We start from the raw sequence: 10,320 nt of genomic DNA, 5'->3' as shown, positions 1-10,320 counted from the left end.
AACATATATAGAACAAACCGCATATCCACATAATCTTGACAAAAAAAGCATCATAGTTCAACTCATTGACATAGTTTTAAAAATAGAATTACAAAACGTAAACAGAGATGGAGAGGGCTGAGCATCTTCACCAATTCCTCATCGGTCCTTTGCCTTTAGGCCATTGGAGCGGCTATAGCCCTCCTTGTAGGCGTTGGCGGCAGGAGCGGGGGTTGTCGGAGCCATGGTGACGTAGGACGAGGAGTCGATGTAGTCGGCCATCCTCCGGATGGCACGGTTTTGTTGCCTCACTAGCTTCGCCGCTCTTGCTTCCGCCGCCACCTTCTCCGCCGCTTTGCGCGCCGGTTGCTTGATACCAAGCCCATTCGCCATGCCGTTCTTAAGATGGAGCCGACGGGAGATCCGTTTTTGCGTCTTCAATGGGCAGGGGTAGTTAGCCACAAGGAGCCGCTCCTCCTCATCAGGCGCCGCTAGCAATCCGCATTGACGGTGGCAGGACTATGCGATCGCCTCCAACACTGTCGCCCTCTCCCTAGCCCATTGCCACTCGTGGCGGGCGACGAGTGCCTTCGATTTGGGCGTTCGCACCCGCGGCGCCAGCAACGCGGGTAGAAGCACCCACTGATGCCCCTTAGGAACAGCAATCGAATGGTAGGGGTGTGTTTGGCCAGCGGCGCAGAGCAGGCCGAGCGCACGGAGCTGTGCGTGGTGTGGGATGGGTCCACCCCGGGGTTCGTTCTATGGTAAGCTGGCGACAAGGGACGGAGCAGAGCTGGAGCTACTGCTTGTGTTGACCTGCAAGCACTTAAGCGCGATGCAGAAGGCCAGCTCCTCCTCGTCACTCTCTGCCTCACATACGAAGGCGTGCCAGTCATCCTCATCGCTGGATCCGGCGGTGCCGCCACTGCGGGTGCTTGACATTGGGATGGAGAGGGAGAGGGGAGTGGTGGGGAAGCAACGGAGAGCGAAGCAGAGAGTGAAGTGAAGTTAGGGTTTTCTCCGGATTGGGATTTTAAGTGAGGACGGAGTAGGATTGGTGTGGGCCATGACGGTCGAGCTGATGTGGCGGACGCGTCTGGACCTCCTCATACCAGCCCTAGATCTAGGCTGAATTTAAGGGGCGCCGGTCAGCCCGTGACCCGTCAATCATTAACTTTTCAAAAAAATCTAGAAAAGAACAAAAAAATAGAGAATTAAAAAATTCTCATGAATTTTGAAAGAAAGTTCACGAACTTCACAAAAACTTCAAGAATTTGTAAAAAAAAAAGGTTCATGCATATATTGAAAAAAGTTCATCAATTTTGAAAAAAAAATACTGTTCACAAAATTGAGAAAAGTCCATCGGTTTTGAAAAAAGATCATCAACTTTTCTAAAAATCACGTTATTGAAAAAGGTTTACTGATTTTTAAAAACAAATCACAAATTTATAAAAAGGTCATAAATTTTGAAAAAAGTTCAAGAATTTAGAAAAGAAAATCATCAATTTTGAAAGAAAAAAAGGGTCACAAATTTAGAAAAAAATTCACACATTTAGGAAAAATGAAAGAAAAAAGAAAAATCGACCGTCCCAAAAATTAAAAGAAAAATTCTAAAAAAACTGTTCCAAGAAATAAAAGGGGGGGGGGGGGGGGGGGGAAAGAAGAAGAGAAGGAAAAAGCTGCAAGTAAACAGAAAAAGTGAGGTGGTCGGTTTGTTAGCACGCACATGGAAGCAAGATCGTTGGTTTTGAGCCAAGCCCTTGCTCGCAGTGTTATTTTTTTAACAGAAAAAAAAATGAAGATTGCAGAAATAGAAGGATCGTGCGCTTAAAACACCCATGTTCCGCCCATTATCTCTGACTAGGCCGGGCCGGCATTATAGCTGGAAGATGGGCTCTGAAGGCTGCGCTGCTCATCCGAGAGCTGGAATAAACGGCGGCGCACATGGAGGCGCAGCCGCGGGAGATCGACGCGCACGCGCATCCTTCTCCATCTTCCTCGGCGTCGGCGGCCGCTCACGTAATAGCCACAACCCGTACCTCGTCATGTACGCCTCCTTCTTTCCGCGTCCCATCCCGTTTCTCTTCACCTGCAAGATGGGTTCTGCTTATTCTCGAAGAAGAAAAGCAATCAAGATTGGGACTTTTCCTGCTTTACATCTCCAACAGATAATAATATGTGCTAGGAAAATCATATGGGCTCTGCTTTTATTTTTCTGTCAGCACCGACACTTGCGAGATACAGTACTTGTTTGAGAAATACTAGGGCTGAAAGATGGGGGGGAAGGAGCAACCACATATACTTCCCAAGTTATCTGTCGGAAAAACCTTGGGCTGCGGTCGAACTATTGCAAAAATGTTATTACCGTTCGACATGTTCGCAGCTCTTCAACACTGGAAGACGGTACCTGAAATTGGAGTCAACATGGGTCTTCCCCGCGCGTTTCCTCGTTCCGGACTGTGAGGTGGATGCAGTTGGTGATTAGCTTCTTATACAGCTTTGGTGGGAGGATTCTACCATGTTGCAGTTGCAGGATGAGTAGTTCACTGAATGTTCTTGACGTGTTTCGAAACTTACATTACAAACAGAAGTTTAGAGTTTAGATTAAGTTATCAGATTATGTACTCTCCTTTTTTTCTGTGGTGATTATAAGGGACCCATATGTTTTATTTCTCATCTATTACAAATTGTGGAGTTTTCTTGTACGGCTAGGCCTGTAACTTCTCTTTCATACATAGATACCTAAGGTGTTGGTACTGCAGCATAGTAATTGTACTATGGCTGTTGATTATTCATGTGATGTGCTTGAGCATATGACTGTCTCATTGGGTGGAAATGTGAATATTGAGAACATAGTTTGGGCAGAGCTACAATTTTTTTAACTGAACATTGTACGCCATTCTGGGCTGGAGAATTGCAAGGTCACCAAGAATTAGAGTGAGGATGCAAGTACATAGACATCTGGTTGATATAAACTGCAAGTTCAGCCAACAACCATATAAGCAGCATATGTGCATTCAGCATAAATTTTATATTTCACACCAACAAAAAATAGGCAGACAGAGTGTTCGGCAACCAAACAGATCTGCATTTGACCATAGCTTCAGCAAACAGCTCTGCGTGCATTTGATTATCTCTGTTTAAAAGGAGATCAAGCTACAAATAGATGTATGGACCAAACAAAGCACATAACTAAAATAAAAGCCCAGGCACATCTGACATGGTGCACACAAAAAATGCTGAAGAGTGAAGACCCAAGAAGCTAGTATTGTTTCAGGATGCAAACCCTTATCTCTTGTATGCAAAACGGGAGTAATTAACAACGTTCAGCGAAAACAGCAACATGCAGCACAAGTTTTGCCTCCAGGAATGTACACTGGGTGGCAAACAGAGATTATTACAAATCTTGATGTACTCCGTCAAAGGAGCGGAAACTAGAAGGAACATAGCGATAAAAAGTCCCCAAGTGCAGCCATCGACAACAAGACAACTGCGCGCTGCAATGACACGATCTCATACCCAAGCTGCAAAGGATGTAGGATTGCGAGCAAGATAAGCATTGATCGTCGCAAAACAAGGTTCTGGCTCCAACTCTTCATTTTGGTTGCCATCTACTGGGTATGAAAATACTCGAGCGTTCTCATCCAACTGATAGACAAGGCCACCCCTTAAACCCATTCTCTCTGGGTTCACTAAGAGTCGTGGCTGTCCAGTACGTTTCACGCCAAAGAAGAACGCCCACTTCTTCAAGCCTCCCTCTTCCACGCTCACATACTTTGCAGGTTCAGTTGAGAGGTCAATGGAGAAGGCTTCCCCGTTACGACCAAGTAGGAGAAGTGTGTCTTCACAAGCCACCATCCGGAAAGCACGTACGGGTCCATATAATCTCTACAATCAACTCTTAGTACCTCAACATGAAACTGAGGTGCCAAATACACGGTGTATAGTTTTTGACACATCCTCATAATGACCCGGCCTTTGAAGAACACCATCTCCTTGATCAAATGTGCATTTAGAAAATCACAGTGCAACCAAGAGGGGCTCCCAACTCGCCAAGCGTACAGACAGTGCGGGCTGCTGACAAACAAATATGAATCTGGTGACGCCTCTGGAGATATGAAGGTTTTGTAGCATAGTTGACTCAATGGGAAAGGTGGAGCTGCAACCGTAGTGCCAGTGAGCACGTCCATAATGACAAGGGATCTGTTGTAGCAGAAAATCGCATGACCATAAGAACATTTGACGACTGCCATTTTGTCCAAAATACTTGGAGGGGTCAAGCGACACAACGAAGTACTTGGATATACAGGATCAATGAGCTCCCATGTGTTTCCAATGTTAGAGCCAACTGAGCCTGTCTGGTCGGCACAGTTCCGGAAAATAACAGGTGGGAAGAGCTCGCCTAAGGTAGATTTGATTGACATGAATGCGGCATACCAGTTAGGGCAGGTGGCGATGAATGCCAGAAGGTCACGAGTTGAACCAAACAGGACAATGATGGAGTGCAATAATCCATGTGGTAGGTCCGCCCAGCCTTTGGGTCCAAACATGACACGGTGCATGGAGATGGGGCTGTTGGAGCTCCGGTTGATGTTTTGCATGATATCAGCTTCAAATTCTGCATTAAGGATCATGAAAGGACAACGATTTTAGCAATGGACTTGAGTTAACTATATAATATAAATTGCTGTCACTATTTTAATTCACTTGGTACTACTACAGCTATGACAATTATACAAACACAATAAAAATGTCTGTAGAAATTGTAAACATAATACACAGTAGAGTAAAGACTACAGTATTGCCATCGAAATGTGCATCTGCCTCAAGAAAATTCGATCATGATAAAATTCATCAACGTTTAAAAAGAAAAGGCAAGTTCTGTATTTCTCTTTCCACCGAATGTTATTTGTATGTGTTGCGCAACAGGTTTGGCTCTTGTCTCCACCTCGATTCCGGGCCCGCAGATACGCGATAACTTTCATCAACATTTGAAATTAAAAAGTGCAAGCAATATTGAAATTCTAAGATTGTTCTACACTGATAGTGGTAAACCGTTGAATTATTTCATATTTTTCATATAGTATAATTAACACAACAGGATCGCACATCCACCAACAACACATACACTCGGATCCCCAAATCATCCATGGCAGATCCAGGCTAACAAGAATAAAAGTGTGATGAGCACGTGAGAGGAGGTCGGTCCCAATGGGGGTGATGGCGGGCCAAGGAAGATGATCCTGGGCAGCCTTGCGCGGTGGAGAACTCTGTCTGGCCGTGGACCATGGCACTGGTCAGCGAATATATATACTCGGCCAACCCACAGGACCATGTCCTACATGGGAATTGACTTAACCTAGATCACATCGTATACTACATATTTGGACTCAAGCTTGACTCAAACACGTGAACTCCTACTAGTACATGTACACGTGAACTCTCTACCTAACCACGTGACATGCAAGCGCCAACTACATCATGTTCCAAACAAAACAATTAAGATTATGCTAACACTGGCGTCAGCCCCTGCACCACCAATGGTTGTCATGGGTTCCCAATTGCAGCAGGAGGGGGGGAAGGTCTCATCCATGATACCGGCAATCACTCCAAAACTGCTTGTATGTACAAATCAGAGCAAGGGGGTAGAACTCAACATCAACTTGGTTCCTTCCCTTGCCGGGGCTGAACCCGGAGGTCGGAGGTGATTCAAGGCCAAGCCTCCTCCATGAGTCCGGCAGCCAGCAAGGAAAAATGAAGTGGGCGAAGTCAACCTCAACAAGGCTCCTCCCCTACCCCCTGGAGCCGGTAACATGAAAGCGAAGCACCACAAAGATAAGAATAGCCTCTAGGGTAAGCCAATGAAGTAAGTTGATCAATCCCTGGTGAACACCAGGGCGGTGTTGGGTAAATGCATGGGATGTGACAGTGAGTCTGGTAGTGAGTTTGTGGCGACACCTAGTTACAAGGGTCCTAGTCTGAACAAGAAGGCATCAGGTGAGGGTAATGGAGGTGGCATGAGCAACATAGGTGTGTTAGGCGGTAAGGAAGCTATCGGTCCATGGGTTGTCGATGAATGACATGTGATAAGGAAGGCACCTGCCAGGAGAAATGAGTCGCCTGATCTAGAACTGTTGGGGCCTCGGGCAGTCCTGGATAGTTGAAGAGCTAGTTTGCCTCGTGCGCGCATATACCACTTGATGATTGTTTTACTTTCTGAAACTCAGCAATGTGAAAAGAGTTTCAATAATCTTAGGTGGATGCTAGGACGCCAGAATTGTATTGTGCATATGGTAAGGGCAAGGGTGCCTTATGCTGTTCTGAGATGAATGAACTAAAATAAAAAAGACTGCCATATGACCTGAGGTACATCGATGTCTTAATTCATGATGATTCCCATGGCCCAAAGTATCGGGCTACATGGTGAACCTATGGAGTAAGGAAGGCGTCACATCTAGAGATTACTCAAAAGAATAAAGCCAGATGCTCATGAACACTTGTTGATGATAGGTGATTTTTATGAGACGATGTGGCAGCATGAGCACTTCTCGGTAGCTTGGATATCCGAGAGAAAAATACCAATTTCAGAGAAGCCTTGTTCTAGTGTGATCTTCATAATTGGGGCTATAAGGGGCCATCTTGGACATACGGTAATAAACAGTATGGCAAAAGCAATGTGATTTTCGGGTTGAAAGTGCAGTTGCATCGTCAGGTTGGTGTGATTTATTCAGAGTGAACAGTGGCACACACATATGCTCCAACCACTTTCCTCTATGCTGCAATACCGAGACAGACCAATGTGCATAGCAACGTGAAATCCTTCCGGTATGAGTAGATAGGGGAAAGAATACCGTCGCTGGAGGGAACTACTGAAGTCCCTAGACGATGACTGCACTAAGCTGGGAGTGCTGCAACAGGATGTTTAGTCCTGGACATGAAAGATTTTGGGTCCATGATAAGGAGTACTCACTGACTGAGAAGGAATATTATAGTCACATACTAAATGCACCATCTTATTGGTTGCAGATAGTTGGGAAAGCATCTTAAGAAGGCAGGTCTTGGAAGGGAGGTTAATGGCCATCAAAATTGTTGGGGGTGCCTCGGTGTCTCTAAACTAATGTTTGCTGATGACAGCCTTTTGTTCTTCAAGGCTGTAGGAAGAGAGGTGAGGGTAGTCAAGGACACTCCAAATCTATTTCAAAGGTGTACATGATAGCTTCTTAGCCCAGCTAAATGCTCTTTATTATTTAGTGAACACTGCCCGCCCCATGTCCAGTAAGACATAAAGGTCACCCTTGGTGTTGTGGCTTCCACTTTTGAGGGTAAATATTTGGGTTTACCAACCTCAGAAGGTAGGATGTTTGCCTCGAATTTCAGTCGATCATGGAAAGGTTCACAAAAATGTGCAAGGACTGGATTGAAAAGTATATGGCCCATGCAGCTAAAAGAGGTCTTGATCAAGTAAGTGGTTCAAGAGCTTCCCACTTACTTCTTTGGATTGTTCAAATGTCCTTGGGCTTTTGTGATGAGTATGAAAATTTTATCTGGGACTTTAGGTGGGGCGATGAGTAAGGACATCACAAGTCCATTGGCTCTCCTGGTACCAACTGGTAAAAAAAGAGGAGGTGTTCGAGGATTCTGGGATATGCATATGTGTAACCAAGCTCTCTTGGCAAGGCAAGGGTGGATAGTGATTCACAAGTTGGATAGTTTATGTTCCAGAGTCTTGAAATCAGAATATTATCCTCGTGTGGATATTCTGGACATGGTCATTTCCTCGTATGCATCACCGACTTGGAGTTAAGATACTCAAGGAAGGCATCATCTGGCATACAGTGAATGGTCAAAAAATTCAGATTCAGAGAGACAACTGGATTCTGAGACAGTATGACCTCAGATTGCCAAATTCGCTAGAAACTCAAGGTTGAGGTGGGTTAACCAGTTGATTGTCTCGATAAAAATGAATGGAATATTAACCTTGTCCATAGGCTACTTTCTGATTTCGACTAGAGGAGGTATTTCGCATAAATCACCCTTCTATGTGATGGATGACTTGCTTATAAACTTGCCACCCAACTCAAATTCAGGTACAGTCCCCCTGCTTCTAGCTCTTCAAGTGCGGCATATAATTGGAGTATTTGGGATGTGATTTAGAGAGCTAAGGTTCCAGAGAAGGTTAACGTCTTTGGCTTGGAGGTTGCTACTAGCTCACTGGCTACACAATTGTGTACACTTATAAAGGCGCTGAGTGTAACACCATTTGTGCTATTTCTGGTAACAATGTGGAGCATGAATTCCAATCTCCACAGTGGCTTTGATATGTTGGCTAGTGTCCCATCAATACTTCTTTTCTAAGGGAATTGGTGTCCCATCAATACTTAATGCCCCCGTCTAATGATTGCAATCAGTCTATGGTAATATACAAGTCTAGTGTTTTACCTCAATTAAATAAAATAAACACAACTTGAAGATCAACTAATTTTTACCTTAATTTTTCTAGAAAAAAAACAGGGCGAGTTCTTCCCCTACCTTCTTTGATGTTGACAGCGGAGGGCGAAGTTGAGGCAACAACTACCTTCTTCGATGCCAGTTGTGGTAAGACGTGGCCATCGGAGATAGTATGCTGCTTTCCTCCATCGCCAATTATCATGTTGGCTCAAGATCTGGGGGAAAAGATGCCTTCGACTGCGGTGACTCCAAATCTGGATGCGGCTGGTCGCCCAGACCTAGGATTCCAGATCTGGACGGAAACACAGTAGTACCCCACGTGGTTGTCTCAACGCATCGTCATCGCTCAACTATGGGCGGTTCTGGCGCAGTCGGTGTGGATGTCGAGGGGAAGGGGGAACGTGTGTGAGGAGAGAGAGAGAGTGAGAGAGAGAGGGGGGAGAGGAGAGGGGGAGAGTGGCGTGTGGGTTTGTTCGTTATAGAAAAGCTTTAGCGAAGTACCAAGGGGAACCTTGTCAAACTTCGAGTGATTTTTCTTGCTTTTGGAAACTTTATACCTTCCTCATATGAGATGAACAAACTCTATTACTAAGAAAAGAGGGAGGCTAGATTTTGCATACTTGCGAACCGTGTACTCGCTTTTCGACTAGTTGTATTTTCCGGTTTGGGAAAGGGTGCAGTACCTCCTTGTTCCCATTAGAAGATTTGGTGAAGGCTTAATAAGAAATTAGGGAAGACCCACCATGAAATTCAATGGGAGAAGTGATTAGGTGGTGGCTTAATAGGAAATTAGGGATCTCCCATCATGAAATTCTGGGGTGGATAGATTAGGTGGAGGCTTAATAGGAAGTTAGCAAGGGACCACCCTACTAATTCAGGAGGAGTTTACCTATAGATTATTTTGTGGTCCTGCATACCACAATAAGAGCTCCTGTCCTCTCGTTTAAATTGCTCCACCCTCTCCCACGTGGTAGGCCCACTTCTCACCTGCCACTCCCAAAAAAGCGTGTCGGCTGAGAGTTGTGCGTGTTGGTCAGTTTGCTCGCTGGAACGAGCTAGCAAACGCCAGTGAGTCAATGTGAGGTGCTCCCAACTGGCAAGGAGACGAATGACATCATGCAACATGCTCTGGATGGCCATGATTCTATTGGGGAACGTAGTAATTTCAAAAAAATTCCTACACGGACGCAAGATCATGGTGATGCATAGCAACGAGAGGTGAGAGTATTGCTACCTCTTGAGCACTATGTTGGTTTTCCCTTGAAGAGGAAAGGGTGATGCAGTAAAGTAGCGTAAGTATTTCCCTCAGTTTTTGAGAACCAAGGTATCAATCCAGTAGGAGATCACGCTTGAGTCCCACGCACCTACACAAACAAATAAGAACCTCACAACCAACGCGATAAAGGGGTTGTCAATCCCTTCACGGTCACTTATGAGAGTGAGATCTGATAGATATGATAAGATAATATTTTTGGTATTTTTATGATAAAGAGAAATAAAGATGCAAAGTAAAATAAACGGAAATAGAAATAGCTAAGTGTTGGAAGATTAATATGATGGAAGATAGACCCGGGGGCCATAGGTTTCACTAGTGGCTTCTCTCGAGAGCATAAGTATTACGGTGGGTAAACGAATTATTGCCGAGCAATTGATAGAATTGAGCATAGTTATGAGAATATCTAGGTATGATCATTAATATAGGCATCACGTCCGCGACAAGTAGACCGAAACGATTCTGCGTCTTCTACTATTACTCCACACATCGACCGCTATCCAACATGCATCTAGAGTATTAAGTTCATAAGAATAGGGTAATGCTTTAAGTAAGATGACATGATGTAGAGGGATAAACTCATGCAATATGATATAAACCCCATCTTTTTATCCTCGATG

The 10,320-nt window shown here is 44.8% G+C and overlaps 1 pseudogene across 1 annotated transcript; it reads right to left on the bottom strand.

The window, feature by feature from the left end:
• Nucleotides 1–3,214: 3,214 nt before the first annotated feature.
• LOC147957159 (uncharacterized) lies at nt 3,215–9,034 on the bottom strand (annotated as a pseudogene). Its single transcript, XR_015611187.1, has 2 exons — nt 8,509–9,034; nt 3,215–4,597 (listed from the first exon to the last, which is right to left on the bottom strand). The product of XR_015611187.1 is annotated as an uncharacterized LOC147957159 (transcript).
• Between the last annotated feature and the right edge of the window lie 1,286 nt (nt 9,035–10,320).

This window comes from Triticum urartu, chromosome 7A (genome assembly GCF_056163025.1).
Source record: "Triticum urartu cultivar PI428250 chromosome 7A, HENAU_Tu73, whole genome shotgun sequence".
Classification (NCBI taxonomy): Eukaryota; Viridiplantae; Streptophyta; class Magnoliopsida; order Poales; family Poaceae; genus Triticum; species Triticum urartu.
Note: the sequence above shows the minus strand (reverse complement) of the source record. Positions and strands in the feature narration are given on the sequence as shown.